Source organism: Apodemus sylvaticus, chromosome 6 (genome assembly GCF_947179515.1).
Source record: "Apodemus sylvaticus chromosome 6, mApoSyl1.1, whole genome shotgun sequence".
Lineage (NCBI taxonomy): Eukaryota > Metazoa > Chordata > Mammalia > Rodentia > Muridae > Apodemus > Apodemus sylvaticus.
In genome coordinates this window covers 141,809,923-141,829,662 of record NC_067477.1, presented here as the reverse complement: position 1 = coordinate 141,829,662, position 19,740 = coordinate 141,809,923, and the positions used below count along the sequence as shown (strand labels likewise).

Genomic DNA, 19,740 nt, shown 5'->3' with positions numbered 1-19,740 from the left:
TTCTCTATGTAGACCACGCTGGCCAGGAACTCACTGATGTTCACCTGCTAGGATTAAAAGCATGCACCACGCATGGCTCCAGCAATGTTTCTGTAAACCGACTCAATCTAAAATCAGCAGAGTCAGTTTTCCATGGCTTTTCATTTCTTACAATGAAAAGCAGACAACTCAGATCCCAGGCTCAAATTGTAGGAATAGACAACAAAACAAAAACTATAAACAGACTTTTACAATTCGGATATAAATACGTTTATACTCCCATTTTATTTTTCTTCTAATTTTATAGCAATAGAAACAAACTGGAGATTCATGCACAGCAATGAAAATCTGATGTTTAACATATAACCAAATGTGAATTTCAGACCCCCCAGATTTTGCTTTGGTTAAGAACATTACTTTAATGTATCATTTCCTTTTATGTATAAAATTACAAGACAACAATAATGTTGTAAAACTGATGTGCAAGTAAAACGCCACAGGCTTAGAGGGCAGGAGACTCAGAACAAAGAAACACATAACACAGAAAGTCTTCTTGCCTCTCCATATAAACTAGAAAAAAGAACAATTTACTAGAAGGTAAGTTGTCCCAAGGCTAAAACTAATTCTTTCAAATTCAAAATAATACTTTTCAGAGCTAAGTCACAACTACCTAGGACAAAAATAAAGCCTTGTTGGGAATCTAGAATTTTCTAGGATTTTCACATAAGAGAAAAACTGACTTTAAAAAGAAAACACTATTGTAGCTATCTTGTCAAGAAAGAACTAAGGAAAAATCCTAAATAAATGTTTCAATACTAGTAAGTAGTACACACATAAACCTAAAATTTCATTTAAAAAAAAAGCAGACTGCCCAGATGACTCACCTCTAGAGTATAAAATTATCAAAACCCAAAGATTAGTATGTTTACCTACATTCATAGAGGAGAGTTACTTCAACAGAAGAACAGAAAGTCTGAAGACACAGGATAATAGAAATTTTCCCTTAACAAACAATAAAAAGATATGAAAAATATCCAGAAAATATCCTCATCTATTTGAGATAATACAGTCCTCAATTTAAGATACTCTTCTCTGTATATTTCAGCTTACACCAAGCAGTAGTTTTCTAATTTTCCTACACTTGTGAATATAGGCTCCAGCCAATTTGAACAAAGGAATAGATTTGACTAAGAAAAATCAAAATAATTTCCAAAGAATACATTGTTATCAATTCACACACACACACACACACACACACACACACACACACATTGATATGTATCAACTTTCTTAAAACAAACAAGAATACAGACCTTTGAGATCTGTTATATTTCTTATAGCCCCTGAGACAAAGAAGCAATCAATATCAACATGCCTTACAGAGCTCTGCTGTCTGGGCCAGATCAATTTGCCTAAAAGGAAAAAAGAACATTCAAACCCAAACTAATACTTATCATTTAAAACAGATTAGTTTAGCAATCACATTCAAGAAGAATGGTATCATAATATAATATGGAATATACTATGGACTGTATACCACCTTAATAGATGAATTTCAGTTTCTCTAGTTATCTGATAGAATTTTAAATCACTTCTAACAACACCATGGTATTCTTTCTTATTCTATTTTCTAATTGTCTTCTTTTAAAATTTAATTTTACAAGATAAATTTGATTATTTGTAACGATTTTGGTATGTGTAGTTTCACATACTTAGCTTTAATAAGCTCCATTCTGCACAACTCTACAAACTTTATTTAATGAAACAACAATAACAATGGCTACTGCCTCCCAGTGTTCTTGATAAGTATTAAAACAAAGAGGTTCACAGGGGGATAGATTAATTCTCACAGCACTATGGAAAACATTACTACTACCCCCACCTTTTATAGACTAGTAATTTAAGTCCCACAGCTGATGAATGCCCAAATTGCAATTTAACTCCAGTCTGCTTGATTTCCAACTTTTTAGGCTATCATACTACTCTTCTAATTAGACATATTTCAAAAAGTCCACAGAAAAAAACAAAAATCTACATACAGAGGGAATTTTTCTTTCACCATTAGATGTTACTAGTTCTGCAGCACGTTTATTGCATTTATGGAGCTGAAAGTTAATATTATCTCGTAAGGACAATTACTGACTTAGAAAAACCAGAGATTGTTTATAAGGATTATTATAATCCAACTATTAGGATAATATTACTTTATAATAATTTTATTACAAATACCCCTCATGGTGTTCCAAAATATAATAGTACAGGTCCTAAATCTAAGAATCTAAACTCTAAGAACTTTCTAAGCTTATAAGAAGTTCTGATTTCAAAGAATATGCTTGCGTATCAGCTTTAAACAACAAAACAAAACAAAATAAAAAACTTACTCCCGAACAACTGAGCCACTTCACGTACTAACTGTGAGGCGATTGTCTAGTCCCACTAGGTGCAAGGCACTGAACCTTTCTCCCTGCTGCTTTTAAGCAGATGTATGCTGGGCATCACTGATTCCTGTCGTTCCTCTTGCAGAGAGGAAATAGGCAAGAAAGGCAAACACCCATGCATGCTCCTGTCGCAGAAAGTGGCAGAGCAAGGACTCAGATCCAGGTTACACTAAATCAAACTCTTGAAATTCTCTATGTAAATTTCACTAATCATGATCTTTATTTTGTAGAACAAGGTATCAAACTCAGGGCCTTGAATATGTAAGGCAAACAACAATCACAATTCTACTGTTCAAAGTACTATGAAACAGAAGGTAAACAACCTAAAAAATGTTAAATATTTAAGGGGTACAGAAGATTTAAATAAAATGCCTATCACATGGTTTCTTACAACATATAAATTTAAAAATTTACTCCCATTCATTGACCTAACTCATAATAGTATTCTAAAGCTTTCAAGATCAAGTGACCTTTGGTTTTAAAAAACCAAGAAACAAATAACAGATGGCATTATTATGAAATATTCCAAACTACTGGCTAAAAGCCTATTTAGATATACAAACAAATAACATAAGAGCAACAAACATTCACATAGAAAGACCCTGCAACTTTCTAAAACCCCATTAGCATCTCCCTCTTTATGCCTCCCTTTCCACAGTTATAAAGATTACTATCATATAATCTTGAACCTTACTTTTTGCCCACAAAAAAAAAAAAAAAAAGAGAGAGAGACCAAAACCTTTATCAAAATAACTGAACTAGAATCTAGTTTAAGTAACAACTATCACAAAACAGCTTCCTGTTGGATTGGGATGACAAGTGTTAGCCACACACACAAATGAGACAATCTACATAGATGTTAAACCAATCTCCCTAAGTTTACCACATAGTTACAACAGTTCTATTTCAATGTTAATTTTTAAGAGTGCATTATTGAAACAGCCTTCTAGAAAATCTCAATTATCCTTACCAATCAGCATCATTCTCACAGGAGATTAGGAACGGAATATAAAATGTCACGTTTATACAGCTCATAAATTCAGCTGTTTATAAAGTCCCCATGAAGAAGGAAAGCTTGGAATCCCAGTGCATACAGCACTGAAATGACCTGACATTTTGAGGTAGCCACAGTTAAGTTTAATGGGAAACATAGTAGCAAAGTTTTCAGTTATAGTTACTGTAACTTATATAACCTAACATTCCTAGAGGATTTTTATATTAAGAAGTTTGGAATCATTAGAATACCAATAAGAACATCAGAATGAAAGCATCAAATAGAACTGTTTTGAAGAAAACAATTTTAGTACCTACCTGTGTCAGGTACAAGGGAAGACCAGCCTGTTTTTATTTTGTTCCAAATCAGAGGAAGCTTGCCTGTTAAGATAAAGGATTGAGCAGGAAGTGAAGATCCACTTAAATATATTTAAAGTGCAAATTTACTAGGTATCACCAAACACCCAGAAATCAACAAAATGATGTATTTAAAAAAAAATCAAGCCAGGTGCAGGACTTAAACCACAGCACTCAGAGACTGAGGGCAGGCAGATCTCTGTGAGTTCGAGGGTAACCTGGTCTACAAAGTGAGTTCCAGGACAGTCAGGGCTATACAGAAAACCCTGACTCAAAACCAAAACAAAATTCTGACAGTTAGCTTTAGTGTTGAACCATTATGACTCTAGATATCAATAGTAGCATATCTGACAAACAAATATGCATGTATTACTGGCAAGAAAATACACTGTTAACAAAACATGTCTATGCTGCTACAGCAGACTAGACAAAGGCATATTTGGAAAACAGCTGTGTAAGAAATATAGTAAAACACACATTTAAATAACTAACAGTATTTGGATTTGTATTAAAGAGTCAGACCACACAAGCAGACCATCATGTACTTAGGTGATGCCATGTGAACCTTCTCTCTATTTTAATTAGTCAATCAAAGGTTAGAGTCTATGATTGGGTAGTGGAGGGGAAAGGTGGGATTGGAGGTTCAAAAGGGGGAGCAGGTAGAGGAAGAAAAAGAGAGAAGGAAGAGGAGAGGAGGAAGCCACTATGGATCACATGGATGGGAGAAAGCACAAATCTTAGTGATTGGGAAGTAAGTATTTTGCCAATGAAGACATATGACTTATAATTAAAATATTTGGATTATGTGTCATTTATATGGGCTATAAGGGTTGGAAATTTTAGCAACAAATTCGTGCACCTTATATCCAGCTTAGAACTGAACTAAATTGAGAGGAAAATCCAGCCCCCTATATCCTAAAAAACCAGAGGTAACAACGCAGCCCTGAGCTGGGCCACAAGGTGGCGCCAATGTCACAGCATAGTTGGGGTTCCCTGAGCCTGAGAAAAATTCAAGGACCCAAAATCAATGCTGCCTGAAAAGCAACATTCACAGCTGAAGATCAGCAATTGAACAACAACAGCTATCTTTCCAAAGCTTTCTTCACAGACACAGCAGACTGATCTAGGCGTTTCAGCTGCAAGCGAACCTTCCCCTGCAGCTTTCGAATTTCCAATATCCCCCCACCACACTTCTAAACAGGGCACAGGACAGACAAACCAGCTCTCCCAAATGCTTACACTGCAGGCTGCCTAATATCAACACACATGCTGAAGGCTATAGGCCAGACAAAAGATCCAGAGGGCTCAAAAACACAAAAGCCAAGGATCTTTGTGCGGTCAGCCCCTCCCTACTAATTAAAGACCAATAATAAATACTAGTAAAGACTAATAAAAAGGCCAATAATAAATACTAATAAAAAACTAATAATAAAAGAACCACAATTTTCTAAATCCAACACCAGAGGGAAGCAAACATACCAAATAATAAGACCAAATATTAAGAAATAAATAGAAATTACTGCAATTGTTTTCTCATTCATTTCCTTCCACATGAATAAGGTGCTACAGAGAATTAAGGAGTTTCTTAAGTAGTGATTATAAAAAGCAATGATATTTTTAAACAATTTTTTGTTTCTCAGAGTATATGTGACCGAAGTCTAGAAATTAAATTTGCCAAAGTACATTGAAGAAAATTTTGCATTTTCTAGAGACTAACTCTAAAACCTGTACTAGGATAGACTCTGAAGTAACACTTTACCAGCAAAACTTGTAATTATAAACAATATGATCTACCCTCATTAAGCATAGCAAATATTTTGATTGATTAGTACTTAGTTTTAACTCAACAAACCTGTCCCTAATAGTTAGTTTCAGTCATCACAGAGACAACAGTACAATACTATACTAATGAAAATGTAGCTCTAGCTTTTGTCTCTATAACAAGGACCTACACTAAGGACTAAAGAGTGCTAATAATCACATACATTAAGAGTCATAGCCCAGAGAAACAGATGACACTATGTACTAGATACTTGTGCAATGTTCCTAATTCTCAGTATTACCAGCAATGCTGAGATAAACTAAAATACGTTAAATTGTTCTATGCAAAATATCTACTTCCTCAGGACAAAATTCTTGACAGTAAAGTGAACTTTAAGAGTTACAGTTTATGAACACTGAAAACACAGAGTTGGTGTATAAATCACATCATACCTGAAACCATATCATAAACTAAAACGAAAATAATTATCTAGACATGTAACTGTCTTTATTCATTAAACACACCCATTTTCCCAGTCATCATTCTCAGATTGCTTCCTCCAACAGCCCTGCCTCGTGGTGGGTAGAAAAAATTAAGTCAATTTTATATAATAATGTACTCTTCGTTGATATTTATCAAGGGAAATGGGAAATTTGAAAATTCAAATGTCCAATTAACGGAAGACAAAAGATTAATGCCAAGTAAATTTTGTCAAATGCATTATTTTCAGGATGCTTTATCAGAACAATCTGTCCAGAGAACTTCCTCCCTACAGTTTAAGCCTCATATTTAAACACATTTCAACCTTTCAACTGGCTGAGTGAGGTCTATAGAGAACGAATCCATGCCCTCCTGAATAACAACACTTAACATTCACTTTGCATAAAACATCAATAAATCAAATTAACAGTCACTTACTTGTTACCACTATTTAGTTAAACAATCTACTAAAATATTCTCTTTGGAGTGTTTGTAGAAAGATACAGACAGGAGGGGATATGTTCTATGGTGATGTTGTGAGGTATGGGAGAATGGGGTGCCTCAGCAGGCCCATGCTAAGGCATCCCTTCCCCCTGAGGACCAGCCACATGATGGTATAGTATAGAATAGAGTTTATTAAGGGCATGGGGAGGGGAGTTAAGAGGGTGGTAGAGGCAGAGAAAGAGACACTAGAGAAGTAGAGTAGAGAGGTAGAGGCCAACCATGGCACGTGGAGAGAGAGGGGGGAAAGCAATGAGAGAAGAGAAAAAGGGAAGCAGGAAAAGAGCAAGGGAGGAACAAGAGACCAAGAGGGCAAGAGAGCAAAGAGGGGGCAACCAGGCTCTTTTATAGTGGGTCAGGCCTACCTGGCTATTGCCAGGTAACGATGGGATGGAGTTTGGACAGAATGCTAACATCCTTTATCATCTGACAGAAAATGGCTCTTAAACTAGGTCATACTAGCCACTCAAGAAAACACACACAGTATAACACACCTGCCATACAAACTGCACCCCGTGAGAAGTTCATTAAAAGAACACAGCACAAGGGACTGATTATCAGGATAAAATATGTAATACATGAGGCTGAAATATAATACAGCAAGGGGGTATTACTGCACACCCATGCCAAGATGTGCTCTTGAGAAATTACTACATGCAAGAGATCAGGTGTGAGGAGGTTTACTGGGAGATAGCAGAGGGGTGAGGACCTGCAGACTGGGTAGAGGCAGACAAGAGCAGAGCCATGAGGGCAGATAAGGGAAGAGGGGGCCAGAGGACAGAAAACACTGGCAGAACTAAACTGTACCATACAACACCAGGATTACCAAACACTGACATGTCTCTAGCTTCAGTCTTAGGGACTAACTAGTAAGCTCATTATTAGACCAAAAGAGGCAGAAAGTCAAATTTTTCTAGCCACAACTTAGACTATCACTGCATTACATTTCATAAATTAATCAATATTTACACTGCTTTTGGTAATTATGCATGTTTATATCAAAGATTATTATATGAAGCATTAAATACCCTATTAAAGTCAAATTAGCTTTTGTAAGATTTATAAGAATCTTTAACACTTAAAACATATTTTATCCACACACATGACTCTTTAGTTTTTGAAATGACCTTTGATTTGGTTTCTCTTTCTGAAATTTGTATTAATGACATATTATATACATGAAATATGGCTAAAGACACACAGAAGTTGTCAGCTAAGTCATAGGAGTAAAAAAGAAAATTTAAATGTTTTAGGGGCATATGGAAAAGGCCCTGAGAATAAATTACTAATTCTGCGAACAGAAGAGTTTTGCTTTCAATTTTGCTCCAGGCAGGTGTGAGGGTGTTCAATGGTGTATTCATTACAAGCCCAGAACTGCCATGTGTTTCTCTCAAATTCTCCTTAAGTAGCTTATTTACCAGTCCTGAAGACTTTATCCCTTAAGAGTCAGAGAAATTCCTATTAGAAAATTACTGTTTCCAAGAAACTCTGAATCTATACACCTACTTTTAAAAGCAAATGACTTGAGAATTCTGCTAATGTGTATGTCACATTCATTAATGTAACTGAATAAGAATGTCCCCACATACTCAGATATTTGGACACTTAGCTGGTGGTGCTCCTTGGAAGGGATTAACAGATGCGGCCTTGCTGGAGGAAGTGAGTCCCCAGAGGTCAGCTTTGAGAGGTTAAAGACTGTTGCCATATTCAGTCTGCTTTCTCTGCTTCACACTTTGTGCCTGCAGATGTGAGCTCTCTGCATTCTACTCCAGCTGCCACGCCTGCTGCTTGCTGCATTGCTGCCCATCATGATGTCTATTAAACTATAAGCAAAGTTACTTTCTCATGGGAAGGGGAACAGGAAGGTCGCTTCCTCAGGTTTGCAGCTTGCTTGGGAGAACATCAGGTTCTCTGCGTGAGGAAGTGTCTCCTCTGTCTTGGTCGGCTGAGAATGACAAAGACCCTAGGTTGCCTGGAAACTAGCAAGCTGCGAGCAATCTCCTCATGCGATTTCTCTACAGATAATAAAATATATCTTCAAATTTAAAGCCAGGTATGGGGTATTACACCTATAATTTCAGTGTCTGGGAGGTAGAATGAGGAGAATCAGGAGTTCAAGGACAGCTTCATTTGCATAATGAGCTCAGGACCAGGCTAGGATACAGAAACAGTATCTGTTCTGAATGAATACATACATACATACATACATACATACATACATACATACATAAAAAATTAAAAATAGTAATTCATTTGATTGCTCATTTAAGAGCACCTATGCTCACCAAGGTTTCTGCTGTGAAAAGCCAGTGAGAAAATCCTTATTGATGGTGTAATAAGGAGGGTAGACAGGTCTGATACTCAGACAGATGCTTAGACTATAGATATGGATCAGGAGTGCAGTACTTGCCTGTCTTTCAAGAGGCTGTGAGCTTGGTGTCTATATTGAAGGAAAAACAACACCAAGCAAAGCCCACAAGAAACTAAAACTGTTTTCTATACAAAATTGTCCCAACCAAAGACACCTCCCAAGTAATGGAAATTAGTCAAGTATCAGAAGAGAACAAAATTTACAAAGATCTGCTACTTCTCCCCAAATGGGGTTCTTTCCACTCTGAGACCAATCTGTCAACTCCAGAGGAGTGGCTGAAAAGTAGCCATGTTTTTAACAAACACCATACTAAAAGAATGAGGACTGCAGTCTACAAATCTTCCAAATATTCTGATCTCTATATAAGGGGTTAGTATCTCAGAAATAAGAACAAACTAGAAGTAAACAAATCAAGTTTTCCAGAAATTAAACCCCACCTCACTTTAGTTTATCTGTGAAGTGGACTGAACTAACTGGCAAGAAGCAACTGGCAAGACCAACTATATTCCATGTAGCAGCTATCCCTGGTGGTCAACTTGACTATATCTGGAATGAACTCTGACCTGGATCTTGGCTTAGAGATCTTGAGACACAGTGGCTATGAATCCCAGAAGATTTTGACAGGGAAATCTCTAAGTTCAAAGTCATCAGGGAGCAGGGCAGTGGTGGTACACATCTGTAATCCCAGCACTCTGGGAGGCAGAGGCAGGTAGATTTCTGAGTTTGAGGCCAGCCTGGTCTACAGAGTGAGTTCCAGGACAGTCAGGACTATACATAGAAACCCTGTCTCAAACAACCAAAAAAAAAAAAAGGAAACAAGAGTTGAACCTAACCAACTCTACAGTCTACTATCATTCTATACACTTAAAGAAAACAACACATACAGATACACACAAACACACCCACAAACACGCAGACACAAAAATCCCTTCATGGGCTAGAGAAATGTCCCACTGGCTCCACAATTTAGAGAACTGAATGATTGTTTAAAAAAAAACAAAAAGGATTTGTATCTAGTACCTTTATAGGGGCTCACAATCACCTGTGACTACATATGAACAGATACCATAGGCAAAATGCCTGCCATATTCTTTAGTTTTACCCTCCCTAGTACAGAGGATCAAATTCCTCTAATCTTTTTTTTTAATTGAATTTTCGAGACAGAGTTTTTCTGTATAAACCTGGCTGTCCTGGAACTCACTCTGTAGACCAGGCTGGCCTCAAACTCAGAAATACGCATGTCTCTGCCTCTCAGAGTGCTAGGACTACAGGTATGTACCACCACTGCCCGGCAAAATCCTCTATTCTTAAAGGAAGTTTTGTTAATACAATATCAAGAACAGATTTGTAGAGCCTGGCGTTGGTGGTGCACGCCTGTAATCCCAGCACACTGGGAGGCAGAGGCAGGTGGATTTTTTAGTTCGAGGCCAGCCTGGTCTACAGGGTGAGTTCCAGGACAGCCAGGACTACACAGAGAAACCCTGTCTCGAAAAAATCAAATCAAAAAAAAAAAAAAAAAAAAAAGAACACATTTGTAAAATGTTAATATCTGGGAGTGGTTGGATATGCAGAGAAGGAACATTTGTAATCAGTTTAATTTCTTTCTTTCTCTTTCTTTCTTTCTTCCTTCCTTTCTTTCTTTCTTTCTTTCTTTCATTCTTTCCTTCCTTCCTTCCTTCCTTCCTTCCTTCCTTCCTTCCTTCCTTCCTTCCTTCCTTCCTTGTTTGTTTGCTTGCCTTCTTGCTTACTTTTTTTTGGATTTTTCGAGACAGGGTTTCTTTGTGTAGCTAGCCCTGGCTATCCTGGAATGCACTCTGTAGCCCAGCTATTGTTATGTATTTTGATTAAAAAAAAAAACTTTTAAAAGGTTTGGTTCATCAGGCACTTAAAAGAAATAGGCAAAAAGCAGGAGAAAAACATGTGGCTGTGACTTCTTTCTGGTGGCTTAAGTGAAAAACTCTCTGACTGTGAGTTTGAGGCTAGCCAAGTTGACAGAGCAAGTTCCAGGCCAGGCCTGCAGGGCCTACTCAAAGAGAAACACTATTTTGAGGCCAGACAAAGCAAAGCAGAAAAGGTTCTGCTTTTTAATTTACAGACATATGCTTTTTGTTGTTGTTGTTTGGTTGGTTTTTGGGTTTTGGTTCCCCACCCCCACCCCCAAGACTGGGTTTCTCTGTATAGCCCTGGCTGTCCTGGAATTCACTCTGTAGACCAGACTGGACTCAAACTCAGAAATCCGCCTGCCTCTGCCTCCCAGAGTGCTGGGATTACAGGCGTGCGCCCACTGCCTGGCCTTTTGTTTTTCTTTTTTTGGGGTTTGACGTATGCTTTTTCTAGTACTATTGACCATAGAATTTTGATCATGAAGGCATGTTGGATTTTGTTTGTTTGTTTGTTTTGTTTTTTTGTTTTTCGAGACAGGGTTTCTCTGTGTAGCTCCAGCTGTCCTGGAACTCACTCTGTAGACCAGGCTGGCCTCAAACTCAGAAATCCGCCGGCCTCTGTCTACCAGAGTGCTGGGATTACAGGCGTGCATCACCACCGCCCGGCAACAAAACCAACTTTTAATAAACAAGTAGATACCAGGAAATGCTCACAAAAATACTTAGCCTTTATTTCTCTTTCCTATAACAACCATTCAAAGAATGCAGAGACAATAGTAATTTTTAATTTTTATTTTTTCGAAGTAAATAAAAGGACTCAGCCGGGCGGTGGTGGCGCATGACTGTAATCCCAACACTCTGGGAGGCAGAGACAGTCAGATTTCTGAGTTCAAGGCCAGCCTGGTCTACAGAGTGAGTTCCAGGACAGCCAGGGCTACACAGAGAAACCCTGTCTTGAAAAAACCAAAAACCAAAAACCAAAAAAAAAAAAAAAAGCCTCAAACCAAGACAACTACAAGATAATTTTATGAACATATATCATAATGAAATCCATTATTTTGAATACTAATGAAAAGGAATAGATTTTAATTGTTCTTACTAAAAAATTAGTGAGGGAATTAATGTATGCCAACTAGATCAAATTTGCTATGGCACAGTATCTAGATATTGTGCAATATCTGGCTTCTCATAACCGTATTTATCCTACATATTTCAAAATAATCCATTATACATAGATTATACAAAATAATCCATTATACATAATAAATTTTTATTTTTATGAAAATGTGGACACAAAGAGATGCATATATGTAGTAAGTTTCACGTTGAGTTTTATTAAGAGAGAATAAAAAGGGTAAAGGATAGAAGGAGCAGTTATTAGGCAAATACCTTACCGCAGCATCTACATTTGCAGGTGAGTCTCCATTAGGATCTGCCAGCATAGAAATGACACTAATCATGATGGTTTCCACAGTATGGATAGGTAACCAGCGTTCCTCTGGCTTCTCATAACCATATTTATCCTCCCCAGGCTCACGAAGAATAGAAATGAAAAACATCACCATTTTTATCAACTGTAAAATTATAGAATAAGAATTGTTTAAATTTGGTTACACATAATCTATTACAAATGTGATACTTATGTATATAAAACATTATTTACATGGAGATTTCCTAATGTAATCTACTAACTTTTAAGAATGTTACAGATTAACTATATTTTACATTCTTTAAAATTACAAGTAATTGCAGACCTCCGCTGCTGTCCCTGATTCAAAGGACATGCCGTCTCTTTTCTACTTCTCCAATTCTTTATTCTCAGCATTTACAGTTGTCTTTCTCTCAAATTCTAGTTAAGATGGTCCTCAAGGTTCAGCAAATAAAAATTTTAAAGGGGGAGGGTGATGTAATAATAATAAAAATTAACAGACTCAAAGAAAGACACACATTGGAGAGATATCTCAGTGATTAGAAGCATTGGCCATGAGCTGGAGAAATGGCAGCGGCTAAGAGCACTGACTGCTCTTACAGAGGTCTTGAGTTCAATTCCCAGCAACCACATGGTGGCTCACAACCAAATGTAATAAGATATGATGCCCTCTTCTGGTGTGTCCTAAGTCTGCTATAGTGTACTCACATATATAAAATAAATAAATATATCTTTAGAAACACTGGCTGCTCTCACAGAAGACCAGAGTACGATTCTGAGAACTCACATGAGAGTTCACACCCTACAGTCCCAGAGAATCTGACACCCTTTTCTGGCCTCTGTGGATACCAGGCATGCATGTGGTATACAGACATATATATATAAGCAAAACATCCACATACTAAAAATAATAAAATAGGGGCTAGAGAGATGTTGCAGTGGTTAATAACACTGGGGCTCTTGCAGAGGACCTAAGTTTAATATCCAGCATCCACAAGGCAATTCACAATCATCTGTAATTCTGCTTCCAGGGGAGCCAACACCTTTGTCCTACATCCATGGGTACATGGTACACATACATATATGCAGACAGAACACTCATAAACATAAATATACACAATAACAAAAGCTTTAAAATAAATAAGTGATACACATAATCTACTTCACAAACTCATTTTAAATGCAAGTTCCATATAGTAACAGTCAGTGGGGTAGAAATACAGAAATATCCTCAATTTTATAGGGGATAAAGAAAGACACAACTATATCTCACTTTGCACTATTTTATCCAAAAGTAAATATTCTCAAAAAATCCTACAGTGTTAATCTATAAACATATTCAAATAATTATATCAGCAATTAATAAAAGTAACTTTTCACAGTAAATGTCTTCTGTCAAAAATACTATTATTACTTGAAGAAGTTTACAAAACAAGTAGGAATAAATAAATTTTCTGAGTATAAAAAGATCCACACATCAAATGAGATACAAGAAGAAAGGAGGAGTGGCCCCTGGTTCTGGAAAGACTCAGTGAAACAGTATTCGGCAAAACCAGAACGGGGAAGTGGGAAGGGGTGGGAGGGAGGACAGGGGAAGAGAAGGGGGCTTACAGGACTTTCGAGGATTGGGGGGGGGCTAGAAAAGGGGAAATCATTTGAAATGTAAATAAATTATATCGAATAAAAAAATTAAAAAAAGAAAGAAAAAAAAAGACTGTTATAAGACTTTCAAAAAAAAAAAAGATTTCAATCAGTAATAACATATGTATGCTTGTTTGGTTGGCTGTTGTTTTGAAAGAGTTTTAACTGTCCCTGTTAGCAATCTTCCTATCCCAACTCATGGTTAAAGAACACAGGGAGACTGAGGGAATAGGGAGAGACAGAAACAGAAGGAGGGAGGGAGGAAAGGAGGGAGGGTGGGTGTTTGTATGTCAAGGGATATAAAATTAATCAATCCAACAAGTACTTTTGGAAGCCCTACTGTAAAGCAAAATTACTCTTCACATGTAATCAAAAACTCATGTTTTTGATGATTTATACAGAAACTTCCCTTTAACTGAGGTTTCTCTTCTTAACCCACTCCCATGGCTTGTGAAATCCAACACAATGGAATTAACAAATAAAAAAGGAACAGTATTAAACATTGTTAACATTCAGCCCAAAATGTTGTTTATGTTTTCCCCTACGTTTTACAAAATAAGGAACTGTCTTTGAAAAAATGAGATTGAATAATTGTATATAATTCCATCAGAAGGAATCTACTTAAGATCAAGATTTGGAAGATAGGAACTGAAGGGTATATGTAGCTCAGAGAAAAGAGGACTTGCCCAGAATGCATAGCCTTGGTCCCACATCCAGCATCCTATAAACCAGTCATGACAGCACATATTTATACGTTCAACACTCAAGAGGTAAACATAAATAGAAAGATTAGTAGTTCAAGGATATCCTTAGCTACAAGATCAAGGCCAGCCTGGAATGCATGAGACCTTGTATCGACCCCCAACCCCCAAATCATTAATGGGTCTGTTAAGATTACTCCATTGTTAAGAGTATTCGCTGTTCTTCCAGAGGACTTGAGTTTGATTCCCAGCAACTATGTGGCAGCACAACCTTATATAATTGTAGTCCTAGGGTATACAAAACCCACTTTTGTGATCTTGAGGCACCAGGTACACATATACAAGGACCCACCTACATGCAGGCAAAGCACCCATACACACAGAACAAATTAATAATAATATAGTGTGGTGGCCCATGCCTTTAATCACATAATATAGGAGGTGGAAGCAGACAGATTTCTGAGTTCCATGCCAGCCAAGGGTAGATGATAAGACCTGATAGATAGATAAATAGATAAGATAGATAGATAAGATCGGTACAATAGATAAGATACATAGATAGATAAGATATATAGATAAGACAGATAAGATAGATAGATAGATAATAGATAAGATAGATAGATGATAGATAAGATAGATAAGATAGATAGATAGATAGATAGATAGATAGATAGATAGATAGATACATAGGATAGATAAGATAGATAGATGGATAGATAGATAGATAGATAGATAGATACATAGGATAGATAAGATATATATATAAAGAGAGAGAGAGATAGATAAGATAGATAGATAGGATAGATAGATAGGATAGATAGATGATAGATAGATAATAGATAAGATAGAGAGATAAGATAGATAGATGATAGATAGATAAGATAGATAATAGATAGACAGATAAGATAGATAGATAGATAGATAGATAGATAGATAGATAGAAAGATATAGATAGATAGATAGATAGATAGATAGATAGATAGATAGATAGAATGGGTGGATACATACATACATATGTACATACATACATACATACATACATACATGCATAAGCAAACACCACAATAATAATAATAACAATTTTAAAAGAAAATGACTTTTAAAAAGCAATCATTTGGTAGAACAGTAATGGTCAATGTTTTTTGTCCCAGTACTCAGAAGGCAGAGGCAGGAAGATCTCTAAGAGTTAGAGGCCAGTCTAGTTTACAGAGTGAGTTCCAGAACAGCCAGGACTACACAGAGAAACCCTGTCTCAAGAAACAAAAACAATTACTAGTCATTTAAATTTGAATCATTTTAGATTTAATGCTATAGAATCTTAAAATATTTTAATTTCACACGTCACTTCAAAAATCTATCTCATTAATTAACAGATTAATATCTGTTGACATGAAATTTATTTTTATTGTACTATATATAGCAAATAAAATTACAATTTTTGCCATTTCTCAGTTAAGAATTAAAAATCACAATGATACACAATTACAACCACTATACATCTTCCTCAAATCAAATTGCCTATACAAATTCTTTACTTTCCCTAAATCTTCAGTATCTAAAATGCCCCATTCTATTTTAATTAAATATTTCACTGAAGCAGAATCACACAATCAGTTTTGTTCTTTTAAATTTGTCATATTTCAATTATCATGTCTTCAAGATTCATCATTAAATGTTGGTAGAATGCATTCCAAGTTGAATGACCAAAATTAGAATCATGTCGAATCACACTTTTAAAATAAATATGTCATTTATATAGTCATCAGAAATAAACACTGATGCCATTATGGCTGTCTTATTCAAGACAAAAGTTCTTCTATACTGACACTGTTTAAATTCTAGTGATCTCTGATTTAAGCAACGTTTCCAAAAGTATGTTGAATGACAACTATGTTCTCTGTGAGATGTTAAATATTAACTCTATAGCTAGCTATACACTTAATATTTACATTTATCTTGCCAAAATGCTCTTAATTCCCCATACAATGTTTTGTCTGTTATTTTTTCCCTTTCATCTCATTGCTCTTTACAGATGGATTTATTTCTAATACTAAATCTACTTGAAAACCCTGTATGAAAGCTAGGCATGACAGTACAAATCTTTAATTCCAGCACATGACAGGCAAAAGCAGGATAATTTCTGAGTTTAATGCCAGCCTGATCTACATACATAATTTCAGGCCAGCCAATGTTACAGTGACAACCTGTCTCAAAAATAAAAGAACCAACCAACCAACCAACCAACCAAACAAACAAAAAAAAAAAAAAACTAAACCAAAATGACAAACAAGTAAAAACCAACAACAGAAGAGAGAGAGAGGTCTAAACTGAAATACATCTAAGCTACACAAATTACTATTTGCCATGTAGTGTTTTTGGAAATTATTTTATTATTATTATTGTGTGTATCTATGAACACATAGGCCACAGACCATGTGCAGAGGCCAGAGCATACCTTAGTGGAATGCGATCTCTACCTTTATATGGATTCCAGGGATCAAACTCAGATTACTAGGCTTCCATGGCAAGAACTTTAACTCACTGAACAATTTTACCAGCTATCCCCATAATAACTTTAACACCCAACACATTATTCATCTAGTTGAAGCATACAATCCAATTGTTTCTATATAGTACAGTTCTCAGTTATACAACCAAAGCACACACATTTTTAGGAACTTTTGTCGTCATTACCACCCCCACAAATTCTTTTATAATCTATATTGACCCTTCTCCCCTTCAAGCTGTCCAGCAGTCCTAAACAACCATGAATATACTCTTCAGAGTTGCATATTCTTGAAATTTCATAAGTGGAATTATTAAATGATTGCTTCCATCTGTTTGTTAATTTGAAAAAAATATTTATTTTCCATGTATGAACATATGCCTGTGTATGGCCGTGCATGTGAAGGCAGACACTGACAGATACCAAAGGCATCTGGTTTCACTTTTTTGTTACCAAATCATACCAAACACTTTTATAAATCAAATCACGTTTCATTATATGTATATGCAGTATTTTGCTTTTACTTTCATCAACTGATAGGCACTAGTATTATGGCTAACTTTTAGCCATAACTTTTTAGCTAACATAAATAATTCTGCAATCTGTAAGATTTTGGGATACACCTTTACAACTTTCTTTGTTATATAGCTAGAAGAGTACATGTTTGCATCATTACCACATACATTTTATGCAATGTTGAAGAGCAAATCTAAGATTTTGTGCATGCTAGGTAAACACTCCCAGAGTGTGGTAGCGGCTCTTGCCTGTAAGCTGACCAATTGGCAACTTAAGACACAAAGATTACCAAAAGTTCAAGGCAAACTTTAGCTACATAGTGAGGTCCATGCTGATCTGGAATTCAAGCCTGCTACTCCTCATCTCCAAACAAAGCAGAAAACTAAGAAAAAAGAAAGAAAAGGGAAGGAAGGAAAGGAAGGAAGGAAGGGAAGGAAGGAAGGAAAGAAGGAAGGAAGGAAGGAAGGAAGGAAGGAAGGAAGGAAGGAAGGAAGGAAGGAAGGAAGGAAGGAAGGAAGGAAAGAACCTATGAACCTTTGTATTTAGAGTCAATTACAAGACCATATGCACAAAAAAACCATAAAATCACTTAGCACTTTTACTGAGATAGTTGTGAAATCTTTAGTGACAGATCATTAAACTTGCAAATGTGAAAATAAAATTAGAATACTTACCATGTGGAGGCCAAATATCTGTAATGAATTTCATTTTAGGAGGCCGGAGGGGATAATCTTTTGGGAAAATGAGATAAGCCTTAAAAACACCACCTTCACTGAAAAAATAAAAGAAAAACCAGGTTCATGAATTTAAGTTATTCTTTATAAGTACTCAATCAGACAAATAAAAGGGTACAGATGATAAGCCAACAAAAAAGGTAGACAAAAATACTAGTTTCCTAAATACAAATACACAATTTAATAAACTACTATAAGTTCTGCTTTGCTAAACTCTTAGGTAATTAGTAAAACTAAAAGGAACACTTGGAAACAGAGGTGTCCAGATCAGATTATTGGTGATATGGTAAAAGTCTTTTCAGTATATGTCTTCAAATGAAATTCAGGAAGTTTAATCTTGTCTACATGATTCAATTTGCTGAATTTTCTATATTGGTTTCAAATAATCTTTCTTCTATGCTCTGGTCATACCCAGACCTCTTTCTCATCTTAAAGTTTAGGCATATATTTTGTGATTTCCCTTTCTGGTATCAGATTGCCATACTTCTATTTATCTCGTTTGTTCATTTCATCATATATTAAAACTTCATTAGAAGGACAGTAATAAATAAAAACGTCTCCCAGAGAGGTTTTATACTACTAACTTTCCAGAATGGAAATGCTGCAATATTGATACTCTGTCTGTACTATCTAATGTACTACCCAGTAACACTCTGAAAATGGCTTGTGTCTTGGTTAGTTTTTATTATCTACTTGACCCTAGAACCACCTGAAAGGAGAACACTTCCATTAAAGAATTTTCTGGGTCATATTTGCCTATGATAATGTCTGTGAAAGATTGTCATGACTGATGACTGACATGGGAGGACCCAGTCCACTGTGAATAGCAATCCCTGAGCAGATGAATTATGTGAATGCTAACTGGAGACTACAGAAATTACTCAATTGTTAAGAGTACTTATTCTTGCAGAGGATATAGGTTTGATTCCCAGCACCCAAATGGCAACTCACAATTAACTGTCCATACAGCTAGAAGAAATCAAGTCAGCCTTAGGAAGCAAAAATGACTAAATGGTGATATTCACATGGAATTCTAGCACCTGATATCTATCTCAAGGTCATCCTGGGCTACACAGCAAGACCCAATCTCTAAAAGGTGTGTATTAGACGGATAAGATGGTTCAGGAAATAAAGGCACTTGATACACAAGCCTGACACCTGAGCTCTGTCACCAAAACCTACTTAAAGATGGATGGAAAGAACAAACTCTACAAATTTGTCACCTGGCCTCTTTATCTATGCTGTGGAGCACATACCCACATACACATTATGCACACTCACACTAACAAGTAATTTTTAAAAGATGGGGACAGATGTTTGTACACTGACATAAAAATAGAAACATAGCTGTGGTCACAGCCAAGTGGTTAAGGCAATAGACTAGAAATCCTTTCTCCAAGCACAGGTTCCAATCCTGCTGACTATTTGCTGGTCTGGTTAAGCCCATGT

At 36.2% G+C, this 19,740-nt stretch overlaps 1 protein-coding gene across 13 annotated transcripts in view; it reads right to left on the bottom strand.

Moving 5' to 3' along the window:
- LOC127687708 (uncharacterized) overlaps positions 1–19,740 on the bottom strand; it is a 472,408-nt gene that overhangs the window by 222,740 nt on the left and 229,928 nt on the right. The window lies entirely within an intron of this gene.